Source organism: Phacochoerus africanus, chromosome 11 (genome assembly GCF_016906955.1).
Source record: "Phacochoerus africanus isolate WHEZ1 chromosome 11, ROS_Pafr_v1, whole genome shotgun sequence".
In the NCBI taxonomy this organism is placed as follows: domain Eukaryota; kingdom Metazoa; phylum Chordata; class Mammalia; order Artiodactyla; family Suidae; genus Phacochoerus; species Phacochoerus africanus.
This window is the reverse complement of record NC_062554.1, coordinates 89,492,841-89,511,986: the sequence shown is the minus strand read 5'-3', so window position 1 is coordinate 89,511,986 and position 19,146 is coordinate 89,492,841.

The following is a 19,146-nucleotide window of genomic DNA, read 5'->3' as shown; positions in this document are numbered from 1 at the left end:
GCTCCTTGGAAACTGCCCAAACAGAACTGATACATGACTGTACATTACCTGCCTAATAAAATCTATTTTAATTGTGACAGTTTAAAGTCATTTCTAGTACCTCAAGTAGCTGAAAAGGGAAACTTTCATCCATACAGCTACATTGCAACAACTATGGTTTTCAACTGAATGAAAACACACTGATTATCAATTAAGCAATGGGCTTGATAAAAATGCAGCACTTGGCTATTTGTTTTCAAGTGTTTTCTTTCTTCCCAATCCTCCATATTTACTTCTATCAATCTAGTGATTAGAAAAACAAAGTTCTGGTAAAGGATGAAAATGCTGTACGAATAAGAGCCATGGAGCAAAAACTATATTGTGCCAAATAATGGCACTCTGTTCATTTCAATGTGTTTGTCAGCAAGTGCACATAGCAATTTTCATTATGAGCTTTTGCTAGAAATAAATATGGACCCAAATGTGGGGAAAAGCCGTTGCTTATTTCCTCTGCCCGGGAACCCCATTTGGCTGCATCTTCAAATATGTGACTTCCACATTCTGTTGATATGGTTAGAGCCAGAAACCTACGGAGTAATTAGTTGAGGTTTTGTCTACACAGCACCAACGTAAGCAATTGGAAAGTGAAAAATTCTGCCAAATAATTGGGCTTTGTGTGTGGAGGTTCCTACATGACTTTAAATAGCCAGTTAGCTCTTTTTTGTTCAGTAAAAAGAAAATGCGTTTGGACTAATTGGCTCTTTCATCACCATGTGGACCACATTATCAGTAATTGGCCTAGGAGCGTTAAGTAAGTATGTTGGCGTGTTCCTTTGTGACGGGATGGGGAAGAGAAGGAGGGAGAAGATGGCTGAGCAACAAGGAAAAGGATTATCAGGTTAGCACAGGAAAACTGCAGTGAGGGTGAAGGGTAGAAAGGGGACAAGCAGTCTCCTCAGGATCTATGATGTGTTAGCAGTACTAGCCTGGCTTCTTTTCACGTGCACCTCTTTTCCGCATTGCACCATTTCTATGGAGCCATGGTTCTTGACCTTTAGTAAAGCACAGCCACCAGGGAAGCATGGTCAGACACAGATTGCTCGGCCACCCCCAGAGTTTCCGATTCCATTGCTCTGGGGTTGGGCTCAAGGATGTGCATTTCTAATAGGTTTCTTGGGGAAGCTGGTAGTTCTGTCCTTGAAACTGCACTTTGACAACCTTGAAGCCTTTTCAACATCATCATAAGGAGGAACTAGTGGGTGTAAGGCTGAGTCACACACCCAAGGCCACATGTGTACTGACTGATTAGGGAGGAGCTAAGAGTGAAACTCATGTCTCTCTGATTCTGTATTCCATGATGCCTCCCCAGATATGAAGCTTGATAGGGACTTCATATCTAAGGCCAATGGGCACTTAAATATCTTTGTCTTAAACTATAATAAAAAAGATACATGCACCCCTATGTTCATTGCAGCACTATTTACAACAGCCAAGACCTGGAAACAACCTAAATGTCCACTGACAGATGAATGGATAAATAAGATGTGGTATATATACGTATATACACGTATACATACATATATATAACAGAATATCACTCAGCCATCAGAAAGAATGAAATAATGTCATTTGCAGCAACATGGATAGGCCTAGAGATTATACTAAATGAAGTAAGTCAGAAAGAGAAAGACAAATACCATGTTATTTATATATGGAATCTTAAATATGATACAAATCAGTGTATTTATAAAACAAAAGTGGACTCATAGATGTAGAGAACAAGACTAGTGGTTGCTAAGGGGAAAAGGGGCTTAAGGGAGGGGAAGATTGGGAGTTGGGATTAGCAGATGCAAACTATCATATATACAATGGATAAACAGCAAGGTCCCCTTCTAAAGCACAGGGAACTGTATTCAACATCCTGTGATAAACCATAATGGAAGAGAATATGAATAAGAATAAACTGAATCACTTTGATGTACAGATTAACAATATTTCAAATCAACTATGCTTCAATAAAATTAAAAAAATTTTAAAAATGGGGGGAGAGTGGGATGGATGGGGAGCTTGGGATTAATAGATGCAGACTATTGCCTTTGCAATGGATTAGCAATGAGATCCTGCTGGGTAGCACTGGAAACTATGTCTAGTCACTTATGATAGAGCATGATAATGTGGGAAAAAAGAATGTATACATGTATGTGTAACTGGGTCACCATGCTATACAGTGGAAAATTGACAGAACACTGTAAACCAGCTATAATGGAAAAAAATAAAAATCATATAAAAAATACTTATCAATGTCATTCACAAAGGAGAAAAAACTCAAAATTGTTCCAAAGAGTTCAGCAGTGAAAGCTGGCAGTTTTTAAAATAAAATCATTAAGTCAGAGTTCCCATCATGGCGCAGCGGAAACGAATCCAACTAGGAACCATGAGGTTGTGGATTCAATCCCTGGCCTCATTTAATGGGTTAAGGATCTGGTGTGGCCGTGAGCTGTGGGGTAAGTCACAGATGCGGCTCGGATCTGGCGTTGCTGTGGCTCTAGTGTAGGCCAGCAGCTATAGCTTCAATTAGACCCCTGGCCTGGGAACCTCCATATGCGGCGGGTATGGCCCTAAAAGGACAAAAGCCAAAAATCAAAAAAAATAAATAAATAAATAAAATTATTAAGTATACACTCTACTAAAAAAATCTGTCTTACTCTTTTAAGGTACAGACAGTACTGATCTTGCTCCTGAAAATATTACCTCTCTGACATTCAAAAGCCCATTCTTTCTGTTTCTTTTCTTTTTTTTCTTTTTTTTTGGTCTTTGGTCTTTTTAGGGCTGAACCCATGGCATATGGAGGTTCCCAGGCTACGGGTCCAATCGGAGCTGTAGCCGCCAGCCTACACCACAGCCACAGCAACAGCAACATGGGATCCAAGCCGTGTCTGCGACCTACGCCATAGCCCACAGCAACACTAGATCCTTAACCCACTGAGTGAGGCCAGGGATCGAACCTGCATCCTCATAGATGCCAGTCGGGTTCGTTAACCTCTGAGCCATGACAGGAATGCCCCAAAAGCCCATTCTTATTCCTTTTCTACCAGACCTTTCAATATTGACATTTCCCAGGACTTTATCCAAGGCTTACCTTCTTATTTTAGTAAGATACAATTTTGGTATATGAACAGATGGCATTTTTCTGGTGTTTGGTGAGAGACCATCCCTGCTGAGAGCTGTATTTGAGGTACCTATGGCCTCATGGTGTGCTGGCACAGGAGGCACAGAAAAAAGTAATCAAATCTTTGGGTGTTGAATTTCAAAAGCCAAGGTTAGAGATTGAAATTTTGAAAAAATATTTGAAAATCTATGTGACAGGTAGAGTGCTTATTTTATGGTCCTTGCTACAGGAGGACAACATAAATTTGTCAGATGGTAGGATTGGGAAGGAGTGATGAGTGACAGGGTGAATTTACCTTGGGATGGAGCCAGGATTGAAAAGGAACTGAGTGGAGTCAATACCCAGAGACTTGCCAGTCTCCACTCCAGCAGGCCACAGTGGGGCCTGTGCCAGGGCCAGGAAGCAAATTAGTGACCCAGACCAGCAGGCATCCATTCAGCTGACAGGCCTGAGAAGGCTCTTGATGACCCTTCTGCTGGCTGGCAGAGATGGCACATCTTTCACAGGCCTCCCAGAGTGGACATCCGGTCCTCACACCTCACTTAGTCCCTATTCTACCCCTTTGGGGGGCCAGTCCTTTCACTGGCCCAGGAAACTTTTTAAAAGCCCGGTGAAAATTATCATTTTGGGCACGTAGGGTATGAATGATGCTGGATAGAAAGTTATTGATACGACCTATGAAGCAGAAACTCTGTATTTAATTTTGCGGCTTGAAGAGTTAGAGCTCTAAGGGTTTGTTTAGTTGATTAGCTGAAATATGGACCAAAGGGGTCCCACAGAGAGCAAATTAGATATGCCAGCCCTGCCTTAGTTTAGTGTACAGGAAGAGATTCAAAGGCTCAGAGACTTTGGAATGTTAGAGTAGATTTATCATTTAAAGACTACCTCACCCAACCTGGAGGGCAGGGGTTCCAGAAGGCATACCTTTCACCCCAACTGTGAGAAATAAATCTGTGAGGGGAGCTCCAGCATCCTTGAAGAGCTCTGTGATTGCTATTCTCTGTAGACCAGACCTGAGAGTGGGAGCTGGTATCCTTGAACTGGGAAATCTAAATGCAATGGTGAGATCGAATCTTGTGGGTGGAGGGGCCAGCAGGCAGAAATCAGCTGCCAAAGACAAGGTGGGTATGGTTACCACCATTTGACCCTACCAGAAGAGTCAAAGCAGCAAGCAGAATAATCTGACTGCCATAGAATTTTGGAATTGGTTAGTTGATCTTGGTGTTCCTGGAAGCAAAATAGATAGGAAGCTTACTAAATTGTTACTTGATCTATACAAGCAGAAAAAGGTCTAGGTCAAGTGAACAAAAGTCCAACCTGAGTCATAAAATCAGAGTCATGGTCCCTGAATCAAAACTGGCAAAATTGACTTTTGCCAGTTTAGACCCCAAACCCCTTTAATGAAAGAGAGACTGGTCTCCTTAAGGAAGGACAACAGTACACTGATAAAAGTTTATGCCCTTAATTTTCTCCTAGCCTTCCCCCATAGAGACTTATGGTCTTTTACTAGGAAAAGACATTGAGGAAAAAGAAACAATCAGAACTTGGGGGGGGGGCATTTGGACCTTAGCTCTGAACTGACACTAATTCTAGGACACCTAAAAGATCACTGTGGTCCACCAGTCAGATTAGGGGCTTATGGAGGTCAGATGATCCATGGAATTTTAGTTCAGGACTATTTCAAGTGGACCCAGTAGGTATTTTAACCTATCCTGTGGTTACTCCCCAGTGGAATGCATAATTGAAATAGACACACTCAGCCAATGGCAGAATCCCCTCATTGGTTCCCTGACCTTGTGGGTGAGGATTCCTATGGTGGGGCCATTATGACCTGTAGAGTAAGGGCTATTAGAAGGAAAATAGTAAAGCAGAAGCAGTACTGTGTTCCTAGAGGGTTGGCTGAGATTAGCGCCACCATCGAGGACTTGAAGGATGCAAGAGTGGGGATTCCCACTAAACGCACCAACTTGGCCTGTGCAGAAGACAGATGGATCTTAGAGAATGACAGTGGACTCTCAGAAGCTTAACCAGTGGTGACACCAATTGTAGCTGCTATACCAAATTTGGTTTCAAAGCTTAAGCTAATTAACACATCCTGTGGTAACTGGTATGTAGCCTCTGATCTGGCAAATCATGTTTTCCTCCATACTTGCTAATAAAGACTACCGGAAGCACTTTTCTTTCAGAGGGTAATGAAGGCCAGCAACACACCTTCACTGTTCTACCACAGGGACACATCAGCTCTCTAGCCCTATGTCATAATTTATTTCACATAGATATTGACTGCTTTTCCCTCCCACAAAAACATCACACTGGTTCATTACATTGGTAATATGCTGATTGGACCTAGTGGGCCAGAAGTAGCAATTACTCTAGATTTACTGATAAGACATTTGTACATCAGAGGGTAGGAAATGGATCCAACTAAAATTAAAAAAAAAATTCTACCTCAGTAAATTTGTAGGGATCCAGTGGTGTGGGGCATGTCGAGATATTTCTTTTAATGTGAAGGATAAGTTGTTACATCTGGTCCGCCCTACAAGCAAGAAAGGGGCACAATGCCTTACGGAGTTCTTTGGGTTTTGGACTTAACATATATTCCTCCTTGTATGTGGTACTCTGGTCCACTTACTGAGGAGCTGCTAGCTTTGAATGGGACCCAGAACAAGAGGATACTCTGCACCAGGTCCAGGCTGCTGCGTGAGCTGCTCTGCCACCTGGACCACAGAGTCCAGCAGATCTAATGGTGCTTGACATGTCCATGGCAGGTAGGGAAGCTGTTCTGAGTCTTTGGTAGGGAGGTCCTACAGGTGAATCACAACACAGACTCTGGATTCTGAACTAAAGTCCTGCCACTCTGCGCATACAATCTCTCTCCTTTTGGGAAACAGCTCTTGGTCTGCTAGTGGGCTTTAGTAGAGACTAAACACTTAACCATGGACCACCATAGTTACCATGCAACCCAAGCTATCCATCATGAATTGAGTATTATCTGACTGAGCAGACCATAGGGAGATATGCATAGCAACAGATGGAAGTGGCATATATATATATATATATATACACACATATATGCGCTCAGGCTGAGGCAGGCCCTAAAGACACAAGTCAGTTACATGACAAAGTAGCCCAAATGCTCAGTCCCTACTCCTGCTATATTATCTTCTCTCTCACAGGATGTATCTATGGCCTCATGGGGAGTTCTTTATGATCAATTGATAGAGGAAGAGAAAATTCATGCCTCATTTATAGATGGTTCTGCATTGTATGTAGGTACCATCTGAAAGGGGTGCAGCACCACAGCCCTTTTCTGGGACAACCAGGAATGGCAGTGTGAAAGAAAATTCTCCCAGGGGAAGAACTTCAAGCAGTGTCTACCTTGCTTAGGAGAGATGGTCAGGCATGTAATTTTATACTTATTCATGAGCTACTACCCCTAGTGACCCAGGAAAAAAATTTTGTTTCCTCTTTTGGTGATCTTACACTCTGTGGGCCAAGAGGTCTTATTTCCAAAGGGAAGAATGCTTCCACCAGGAGAAACATAATAATTCCATCAACCTGGATGTTAAAACTGCTGCCCTGCCACTTTGGGCTCCTCAAGTCTATGAATCAACAAGTCAGAATGGTCATCATCAAAAAGTCTACAAACAATAAATGCTGGAGAAGATGTGGAGAAAAGGGAACCCTCCTACACTGCGGGTGGGAAGGTAAACTGGTACATCCATTATGGAGAATAATATGGAGATTCCTTAAAAAAACTAAATATAGAATTAACACATGATCTGGAAATCCCACTCCTCAGCATATACCCAGAGAAAACTATAATTCAAAAAGATACATGTACCCAGGAGTTCCCGTCTTGGCATGGCGGAAATGAATCTGACTAGGAACTATGTGGTTGCGGGTTTGATCCCTGGCCTTGCTCAGTGGGTTAAGAATCTGGCATTGCCATGAGCTGCGGTGTAGGTCACAGACTCGGTTTGGATCTGTCGTTGCTGTGGCTCTGTCATAGGCCAGTAGCAACAGCTCCGATCAGACCCCTAGCCTGAGAACCTCCATATGCCATGGGTGCAGCCCTAAAAAGACAAAAGACCAAAAAAAAAAAAAAAGGCAAGAGAAAAGATACATGCACCCCGATGCTCATTGCAGCACTATTTGCAATAGCCAAGACATGGAAGCAAGTTAAATGTCCATCAACAGAGGACTGGATAAAGAAGATGTGGTGGATATAATGGAATTTCACTCAGTCATAAAGAGAATGAAATAATGCCATATGCAACAACATGGATGGACCTAGAAATTATCATACTAAGTAAGAGAAAGACAAATATCACATGAGATCACTAATATTTGGAATCTAATAAAAAATGATACGACTTATCCACAAAACAGAAATAGACTCAAAGATGCAGAAACCAAAATAATGGCTAGCAAAGGGGAAAAGTTGGGGGAGGGATAAATTAGGAGGTTGGGATTAACATATGCACAGTACTACACATAAAATAGATAAGTAACAAAGATCTACTGCATAGCACAGGGAAATCTACTCAGTAAATAACCTATATGGAGTTACATCGTGGTTCAATAGGTTAAGAATCTGATACAGAATCTGATACAGAATCTGAACCTGAGGATATAGGTTCAATCCTTGGCCTCACTCAGTGGGTTAAGGATCTGGCATTGCTGAAAGCTGTAATATAGGTCATAGCCATAGCTTGTATCTGGTGCTGCTGTGGCTGTGGTATAGGCTGGCAGCTGCAGCTCCAATGTGACCCCTAGCCCAGGAACTTCCATCTTCCATATGCTGAAGGTGTGGCCCTAAAACGCAAAGACAAATAAATAAATAAATAAATAAATAAATAAATAAATAACCTATATGGGTAAATAACCTGAAAAAGAATGGATATATGCATATGTATAACAGATTCACTTTACTGTACAACTAAAATGAACACACCATTTTAAGTCACCTATATACCAATGAAATAAAAACAACGACAACAAGCAAATAAGATAGTTTCTGTGCTGGCTGGAGAGATTGAGCCTGACTACTAAGGAGAAATGGACTACTACTCCACAACGGAGATAAAGAAAAGTATGTCTGACAGATGGCCAAAAAACACATGAAAAGATGTTCAACATCACTTATTACTAGAGAAATGCAAATCAAAACCACTATGAGGTACCACCTTACACCAGCCAGAATGGCCATCATCCAAAAGTTTACAAACAATAAGTGCTGGAGAGGGTATGGAGAAAAAGGAACCCTATTACACTGTTGGTGGGATTGTAAATTGGTGCAACCACTGTGGAAAACAGTACGGAGATGCCTCAGAAAACTAAAAATAGAACTACCATTTGATCCAGAAATCCCACTCCTGGGCATCTACCCAGAGAAAACCATGACTCGCCGAGACACATGTACTCCGATGTTCATTGCAGCACTCTTTTCAATAGCCAAGACATGGAAACAACCTAAATGTCCATCGACGGAGGAGTGGATAAAGAAGGTGGGGAACATATACACAATGGAATATTACTTGGCCATTAAAAGTAACAAAATACTGGCATTTTTAGCAATATTGGATGGACCTAGAAGTTATCATGCTAAGTGAAGTCAGTGAGACACCAACATCAAATGCTTTCACTGACACGTGGAATCTGAAAAAAGGACAGACTGAACTTCTTTGCAGAACAGAGGCTAACAGACTTTGAAAAACTTATGGTCTCCAAAGGAGACAGTTTGGGGGGCGGGAGGATGTGCTTGGGTTTTGGAATGGAAATACTGTGAAATTGGACTGTGATGATCATTGTACAACTACAGGTGTGATAAATTCATTGAGTAATAAAAAAAAAACTCAAAAAAAAAAAAAAGAAACGAAAAGCATGTTTGGAATACAGGAGCTCTCTTAGGGTATCCCTTAGTATTACCATGCTCTGTGACTGAGAGTCATAGGAAAACTTCAACAACCCAACCTAGACAGCACTATTAATTGCCCAGACCCTTCAGAAATGAAGGTTTAGGACACCCCATCATGTAAGCAACTGCAAACAGCTGAGATGCTTGTCGAAGGATACATAGAATGGGTAGTAAAAAAAAGACAGTGATAAGTACCAGCTACAACCACAGGACCAGATAACAGAAACAGGGACTATAATTGTCATGACTATTTCATCCTTATTTGTTGTGAATATGTTTGCATGTGTGTGTGTGTGTGTGTACTTGTTTTCTTCCTTCTCTTATCTCTTTATCATGTAAGAGAAGATGTACTGATTTTATATCATAGTATTTAAATATGATTATCTTTATCTCACAGTATGTAAGCTGCCTGGTATCTTTGGGAAGAGTCAACATCATTCAAGGACTTTACCTTCTCTTTTTCAGAAAGTGCTGGCTTGTTTTTAGGTGTATACAGGATCATTGTAACATGTTAGGCAGAATTATGACTTTGCCTTGTCTTCATCTGGAGATTAAGTACAGTTAAGGAGATGCATATGGGTGCCATATGGATAAGGGGTGAACTTGTGCAGATGAGCTTTATCAACTTGACTGGGTCATGGGGTGTCTGAATATGTGGTTAAACATTATTCTGGATATTTTTTTATGAGGATCTTTTAAATCAGTAGACGGAGTGAAACAGATTCTCGTCCCTAGTGTGGGGCCTTCCTGTGTCATTTCCCTTTAGCATGAAATTTTGCTTTAGTATTTTTTTTTTGTCTTTTTGCCTTTTCTAGGGCCATTCCCGTGGCATGTGGAGGTTCCCAGGCTAGGGGTCTAATTGGAGATGTAGCCGCTGGCCTACACCACAGCCACAGCAACGTGGGATCCGAGCCATTTCTGCAACCTACACCATAGCTCATGGCAACGCCAGATCCTTAACCCACTGAGCAAGGCCAGGGATCGAACCCGCAACCTCATGGTTCCTAGTCAGATTTGTTAACCACTGCGCCACGACGGGAACTCCTGCTTTAGTATTTTCAGATGCAGATCTGCTGGTGACAAATTCAGTTTTGTTTATTCAGTTTAATTAAGTTTTGTTTCCGTTTTTGTTTATCTGACAATATATTTTATCTTCACCATGGAAGTATTTTCTTCTGGAGTAGAATTTCTTAGTGGAAAGTATTTTCTTTCAGCACTTTGAATATGTCATTTCACTGCCTTCTGGCTGAAATGACTTCAAATGATAACAGTTAATCCATCTAACTGTAGTCTAAGCTATCATTTCTCTGATGGAATGAGTTGTTTTACTCTCACTACCTTCAAGATTTTCTTTTATGTTTGGCTTTTGGAACTTTAACTGTAATATTTTTAGAAGCAGTTTTATGTTTATGATGTTTTGGTTGAGCTTCTTTGACATGTAAGTTTGTGTTTTCTATTCAATTTGGGACGTTTTCAGCAATTATTTCTTCAAATATTTTCCTTCACCTCTCGCTATGGAATTCTAATTACTCATAAGTTGCACCACTTGCTATCGTCTCACAGGTTCTAAGACTCTGTTCACTTCTTTTTTTTTTTTTTTTGGTGTCTTTTCTCTCTTTTCTTTAAACTGGATAATTTCCATTAACATCAATGAATGTTAATCTACTTTTTTTCACTGTTTTTATTTTTAATTAAAAATTTTTGTTGAAGTATAGTTGGTTTATAATATTGTGTTAATTTTAGGTGTACAGTAAAACAAAAAATATATATCTATATTTCCAGATTATTTTCCATGATAGGTTTTTACAAGATATTGAATACATCTCTCGGTGTTACCCTCGTTGCTTATTACTGTTTTTAATTTTTAATCTACTGTTGATCACAGGTAATGACTTTTTCATTTGTTATACTTTTCAGCTATAGAATTTGTTTTCTGTTGAGATTCCTATCTATTTATGCATTGGCATTATATTTCTCTTTAATTCTTTGAACACATTTTACTTTACTTTTTTGAGTGTATAAATGTAGACATTACTTCTAAGCATTTAACTGCTAAATCCAAACTCTGGGTCTACTTGAAGTCACCTTCTATTGACTGTTTTTTTTTCTTCACTATAGGTCTTAAATTGCTGTATGCATGACTAGTATTTTTTGGTTTAAATGTGGACATTATAATTGATATGTTGTAGCAACTCTTAATTATTTTATATTTTTCTAAAGGCTAATGATTTTTTGCTTTAGTAAGCAGTTAACTTGCCCAGATACAAATTGCAACCCTTGTCTCCCCTGTGGTCTATAGCAAGTGATGTCTCTGCCCTGTCCTTTTGGTTTTTCATCATTACTCGGCTTCATGGATTATCCACAGTGTCTATCTAATTTGGTAGTCAGCCAAGGATGGGCAAAGATGGGCTCACCCTTGTCATGGTTTCCTTCCTTAGAAGCAAGGACTTTCAAGCTGTTCTTCCAGTTTTATGCTCTGTCCTCTGACACTTGATGTCTGGATGCTAGCTACCCTTCAAATCTCTAAGATTTCAGCTTTCTGTTGCCTGAGCTCTATTCAGTTAATTAAAAATAAAAGTCAGCAGACTCACAGATAAAGCCCTGTGCAGATCTATTTTTGCAAGAGTCAATTCTTCTCTGGTCTGTCAGGTTTTTGTCCCCCAGTCCTCCCCCTGCCTCAATCCTGGGCCACTTGAGACCCTTTCATGATGCATACTTAAGCTGTCAGGCAGGTATTTTTGGCAGTTCATAATCAGAACTCAGGTCTTTGTCTTTTGTTGTTCCCTCATTGTAGATATTTTCCTTTAAAATTCCGCCTGTTTTTCCAGCCTTGAACTTTGATCTCTGACATCTTGAACTAGTATGACTGCAATTTCCATTACTTCCATTTCCCATAATGACAGCTTTGAGGGACCCCACAGGCCAGAAATCTGCAAATGGGGAACTGTTATCTTTTCCAAATGCAGTTTTTCAAAAATAAATTATCCAGTGACTTCTCTCTGCTTTTGGATGCTTTCAAGTATCTTAATATTTTAAAAAAATTTAGTTAAAATTTTTGTTAATGTGAGATAGTTTCCACAATCATTATTACTGGAAGTCTAACAAAGTGGTTAGTTTTTTAAAATACGTCTATCCAGGTGCTCTAAAGTATTCTCTGCATGGAAAACAGGTCATCTTTTACTTTTATTGCAAACAAAAACAAACCAACAAAATTTGGCACTGCATGAAAGGATTCACAGTACGAAACATTTTGTTTCTTTTTTTTTTTCTTTTTTTAGGGCTGCACTTGTGGCATATGGAGGTTCCCAGGCTAGGGATCGAATGGTAGCTGCAGCTGCCAGCCACAGCCACAGCCATGATGGATCCAAGCCGCATCTGCGACCTATACCACAGCACGGCAGCACTGGATCCTTAACCCATGAACCTGTGTCCTCATGGATGTTAGATTTGTTTCAGCTGAGCCACAATGGGAAAGCCAACATTTTCTAAGTTATTTACAGATATCTCCGAATTAACAATGGTCCTCATATGTACATTGGAGTCTGATGCTATAGCCTTATAAGAACACCTAATTTAACAGAGTAATTTCAATGTGGAGTTTATCAGGAAAATCTGCTATTGACCAAGTTCTGCACTAGCTCCATTAAAGATAGTTTTTAGATCATTAGGTTTTTAGAATACAAATCAATGTCTTTCTTCATAGGGAGTAACTTTCCTTTTTAAAAGTTGGACTCTTTTTGACTATAACAACAAGGGTATAAGCTATGCTATTCTTTTTTGGAATCTCTTGGTTTCTTGAGATCATATTTTTATTTTCCATTTGTATAGAAATTGACTGAGCCTTAGATAATGGCTTTGAACACACAGATAAGACTACTCATTCATGATTGAAAGCACTGAATGAACTGGCCAAGAAGGCGTATTATAACTATGGAGAATGAATGCTGTTATAACAAGAGAAATTCTTCTGCATCATTTGAGTATTATTTCCCAAAATGCCAATCTACAGACATCTTAAACCACAGAATTGTCCAATGTGGCTACTGCTTTGGAGTTTTTCATTTTGCAAATTTCAAATCCAGATTTGTATAGAACTACATACTTCATTTTCAACCTACTGAACTAAATAATTGGGTATCATCTAGTTGAAGTACCTTTGAAACTACAGGTGAAATACTAAGTCCATGTCCCATTCTACCCACAGATGATGAAGTCAGGTTTGGAAGTTACTGCCACTGGATGCAGCACAAGACATATCTAAAACCAAGTTAGTTATATGGATGTTAATAATTACCAAGCAGTTCTGTTAGTTGTAGTGTTCTCTCTTGGGTTGTTTTAAAAATCCAAACCCCAAGTGCCCTCAAATGTCATAGACATCAGAGGTCACCTTTCCCTTTAAGACCTCAAAAGCTATAATCAGAGGTCCTATTCTGTAGGTTATCAAGAAGTAGAGATGTGTCCCAGATGTTTATGAGGATCCTTGGGAGGGGAACAGAAATACAGTTTATGACACCAGCCTTGGAATATGGCTGCACCAGAAGTTCATTAAAGATGGTTTGAACAACCATAGGATAGTCTGCTCAAAGCTGTCACTGTTTAGAGACATGACCAATGCAAGTGAGCTCCTGACAGATGTCAACTGAAATACTGATGTTTGTCTCTCACTTATAAAGATATAGAGAAATGACAATAAATAAAAAATATCCATGTAAGGGATGATTGCCAAGAAAAAAAGCACTACTAGGGTAGGCCAAGAAATAACTCTTAGCACAAATGCAGTCTGTCTTAATGAACATCTGAAAAGCCCAAAGGGCTCTGCTTCACATCTCTGGGGAGAGTGGAGACTCAAAAACAGCCAGGTAAAAGTGAAGCTGTGATCTTCTTTACCAGAGAGTATGTTTCAGCACTTTATTCCTCATTTAAATGAGTGTTTCTATGAAGGAACATAACAAATGCCACACAGCCTGGCATTTTTAGATTCTCATGGCCTCCTATGACATTTTGGTTCAGAGATTGTGTTGTTTGTTTGTGTGTGGGGGGAGGGGGAGTAGCACAAGGCAAAACATCTATTCTGCTGCCACAGACTGTGGCAGAGGCAACGTGATCCCTGAGCTGGCAAACATGGTGGCTCATCATTTGTATTCAATATTTGCTCGAGTATAGCAGGCATAGCATTTTAGGCAGGCTTGTTGTGGGAGCAGCTCTGGGTACCCTTTTTCAACACGAATCCTAGTCTTTTTCTAGAACTTCTCCAGTGACTTGATAATTTACCTATATTCCACACCAAACCCCTTTCTTGAAACTGAAAGGGAAGGGATTCTATCATCCACCACTGAGAAAGCAGCTCATTACACTTGCCATTTTTCAGTATATCACCTGGATCTAATCTCTTACTCATTTATAACCTTGACAAATATTATTGGAAATCACATAACCAAGCTTGTCAAGGCAATAAATTTAATATATATACCTGGGCATCAAGTTTAGCGAAGTGTCAGTGCTTCTTTCAGTAAAGTGCACAGTTCTTTGTGTTTTTTTGTTTGTGTATTTTTAAGGCTGCATCCATGGCACATGGACATTCCCAAGCTAGGGATCAAATCAGAGCTACAGCTGTCGGCCTACACCACAGCCCCAGCAATGCTGGATCTGAGAGGCATCTGCGACCTATACCACAGCTCACAGCAACTCCAGATCTTAACCCACTGAGCGAGGACAGGAATCGAACTTGCATCCTCATGGATACTAGTTAGATTTGTTTCCACAGAGCCACGACAGGAACTCTGAGTTTTTGAATCTATTTTTGTACTTTACTCTGAAATTGATTATTAAGATCATAGTTCAGGGAAGTGATGGTTAAATACATATAGAAAAGCAGTAATTATTTTAATACAAATTGGAGATAGAATCGTGAAATATATACACTGAAATCTTCCAACTCTAAGGGGTAAGGAAATACTTATAATGGAAAGAAAAAAACAGCCAAACATATTCTCAGGTTCTAAAACCAAAATGTAGTTTAAGAATCATTTCTCACAAAATATATTCTCTTTGATAACATTATAAAACATCGAGACGATAGTCTCTAGATTCGAAATCCCAAATGTACTGGCATTAGTAGCTCATTGTAAAACTAGAGCTGCCTAGATTTCTAATTTATGATTAAATTTGAAAAGCAAAGTAAACACGGAAAAATAGCATATGTGGCCAATATTTAAGAGCTGATTTATAAAGTTGTTAAGGATTAGGTATGAGTATTAGCATTAAAAGCAAAAGGGAACGGATGAATAGAAAGCTTTACTATACGGGATAAATAAAAACTTAGGTAATTTTAAGAAAGAAATACAAATTAATAATGATAATACAGAACGTACAGAGCCAGCTACAGTTAACTCTGTATGTTTCATTCTAGTATTTATTCTGCACAGTTTTTAACTGCTGATTTTGTTTTTATATATAGAAATAAGTACTTGGGAATTCTATAAGCTGTTTTTTTCACTTAACTTTATATGCATATTTTAGAATTTTTATGCAATTCATATAATTTTATGTGTGTAATATTCCCAGTTAGTGTCCAAAGTTTTAAGTAATTTCTCTATTAACTATTATCGAACTAGTTTGTTTTCAGTTTTATGGTAATATAACAAATTACATAACAAACATCTTTGTGCATGTAGCTCTTTCTCAAATTTAGGATTCTTTCCTTAGGCGAGATTCATACAATAGTAATTAATAGAATCTCTTGATTAAAATTATCTAGAAGCTTTCTTTAAAAAAAAATTCCAAATTATATTCCCTTTGAAGTACTGGGTCTCTTGATTAATACCCCTAAGGAACAAGCCAAACCACTGAGAGTGAATTAGGGTGGTGAAGGGGGCAAGGTTATTTCATTGATTTAATTTGAATTTTGTAGTTAGTGAAATGGAACATTTTCCAACACACTGAATAGTTGAAGCTTCTGGTTCACAAATTATGCTCTTTGTATATTTATTAATTGGGGTGTTGGTGGTATTTTTTAAAAGAACAGTTTTTATGGAGATGAAAATTTAATTTGTGACTTTAGACAAGGTCAGTTAGTTGAGGGAGATGCAGGTCCCAGAGTCTAAGTAACAGCCAAAGACATAGGTGCTGATTAAACAGAAGTCAGAGCAGTAAGCAGCAGAGACCAAAGAGAGGAGTTTTAAATAATGAAGGTCTACATGCAAAGCTAAGCTTATTGGTATTCTTGTGGCCGCATAAAGAAGTTAAGCTGCTTAATATTTTGGGGTGCTTCATTTTGAAGTGGCTCTACAGTGTGATGGAAAAGTGTGAAGTTTGAAAGACAAAGTCCCAGACACATCCTTCAGACAAATGTTTACATGTGGTAGATAGCACAAATGGCCAATGATGCTTTCTGTCCCTATATTCACAATATATATTGCTTATATCTTGCAGTCTGCTTTTGCGGCACCTTCCATGAGAAATGGAGCCTATTTTTCTAACATTTGAACTTGTACTTTGTCACTTGACTTGCTTCGGCCAATAGGCCATTTGCAAACATCAGCAAACAAATATGGGCAGTGGGATTCATTGTATGTTTTGGAGTTGAATAGAGAGGCTGAAACTGTGGTTTTTAAGGCAACTCCGACAGGGCTATAAAGGAGGAATTATGGAGGGGGAAGAATGAAGGCAGGGAGGCCCATCATGAGATACTGAAGGTGCAGGTAAAAGATAAGGAAGGTGTGCAAACAGTCAGTGTGGATGGCATTACAATTGAGTGGGGAGAGACAAGTTATTTGGGAGGTAGGATTGATGGGGACATAGATAATGAGTAGACAGGTGAGGTTAAGGAGAGAACTGAGTCAAAGACAGCAGCAGTTTCTAAAGGATGGTGCGGGCAGAGCAGTGCTGCAGGACTGCGGTGTTGGCAGGTCATTCATCTGGAGGTAATCAGCAGGCATTGAAGATGATGCCATGGACGCATTATAGCCCCAAGTCATACAGTTTCCCATTTTCCAACTGGCTTGCTTGATTTTGCTATGGGCCTGCTCCCTGACTTTATTCTAGGGTTCCAAGTGCTCAAAGGACATTTGTGGGAAATGAAGCTGTCATTATCTATTTTAATTTTTAAAATTTTATTAATTTTATTTTATATTTTATATATATTTTATATTTATTTTAATTATCTATTTTATTTTTTTTGATGGTTTTGATATTATGGCTAACCTATTTCCCTCATTCCTGTGTAATACTAATCATCACATTCCTGTTCTAGTAATAATATAGTACAATAGAAGAAATAAAATTTATGCTTTAGACTTTTCCTTCTAAAGGAAAATAGGAGAGAGAGTAACCAGTAATGAACAAGGTTAGGGTTACTAGATTTAGCAAATAAAAATATAAGACATCAGTTCAATCAGATCGAAAGCCAAATAACTGTTCTGCTTAAGTATGCCCCATACAATATTTGGGAAATACTTATTTTTTAAATCTGAAATTCAGATTTAACTGAGAAACCTGTATCTCGTGCTACCTGAGATGTCTCTTATGGAACATTTCGCTCTGAAATGCTGATGCATACTAAATGGAAAAATTGTTCTATGGACTAAAAACTTAGAGAAATGCTGGAAAAAGCAAAGTGAAACAGAGTTCCTTTCTTTAAGGACTTCTCAGAACTTTAAATCAGCTATTACACACAGTTAAGTCTTCTAAAGCACGAAAGTGTAAAGCATTTCCCGTCTTTAATTTTCTCAGATGTTTCCTTCATGCTGTGCAGATACTGTGTGGAGGATGGTAGTTAATCTATTTGTGTCTCCACCAATGTAAATAACAGGTGGTGTGATGTGGTCCGCAGAGGAAAAGGTACAGATGCAAGTCCCAGGCCCCGCAGTCACTGGGTGTTTGAAACTGAGCACGTCACCAAACTTGGCTGAGCTGCTTTGCTTTCTCCTCTATGGATAACTTAACACCTAACTCATAGACTTCTTTTGAGGCTTAAAAGACAGCACATGAGAGAGTAATTCGCATACCAAGAAGCACAATACAGATGCCAAACACATTATACCAAGAGGAGAGAAACAAAATGAAAGTTTCGAGAAATTTCCCAACAAGGCCTGGAGCTACACATTTGGCAGTGCACCTGTTTCCTGGGTTCCCTGGCCATAAGCTTCTAGTTCGTGGACTGCCTGGTTCACTGTATTTTACTCACACCACAGAGACTCACCAACATCTGATACTGCTGGGCGTTTACTGATTGTACTGTCTTGGGGGAGCTTCTGTCTCATGATTGTGACCCCAAGTTGCTCTCTGGTACAGATTTCATCCAGTTCTGTCCCTGAACCCACAGTTGCATCCTATGAGGATTGGTAAGAAAACAAAAGCAGTAGTCCATCTGATCCTCCAAAAGCCACTTTAGCTAATTTACTTGTTTCCAATAATTATTTAGTTTCAGCTGACTGCTTTTCATTGTCACAGCAACTGTAGTTCTTTCTGTACAAAACTCATCATAGAAGTTTGAGGAATGTTCATTTTGTCCTGCCCAGCTCCTTATAGGAGCTAAAAACTGACCAGAATGAAAAGGGAGACAAGGCAGAGACAGGGGAGACAGAGGGTCTTAACTTGAATATGAGGGATTCTTATAAAACAATTTTTCATCTAATAAATCATTTGCAGAGTCTTCAAACCTAGTTTTGATAAATCAGCCATTGTTTAATGGCTTTTAGGACCAAACAAATATTAGCAAAGATTTTTTGAGAGTTCATATTTTCTGTGGTTGGAAAGCCATGGAGTCTTCCATTTTAGTTTTGCTGAAGTTTAAATAAAGTCTAGGGAGTCACCAGAAGATGCTTCTTGGCTCCAAGAGAGAGTGATGGTAATTCACAGGTGTGACCATTATTAACCTTTTATATCATTAACCAACACAAAATCAGGAAAGTGACAAGGAAACCTTGATTCCCAAGTACATTTCTAAAGAGAAACATGGGTCCTTCAGGCTTCTTTTGATGGTTAAGGTTTATACTGCTTCTTTCTTGAAAGTTTTCATGTGGTGACTATACTGCCCTCTCATCATTTAGTTTTGACTCCCAGATGATTCTGGGCTCTG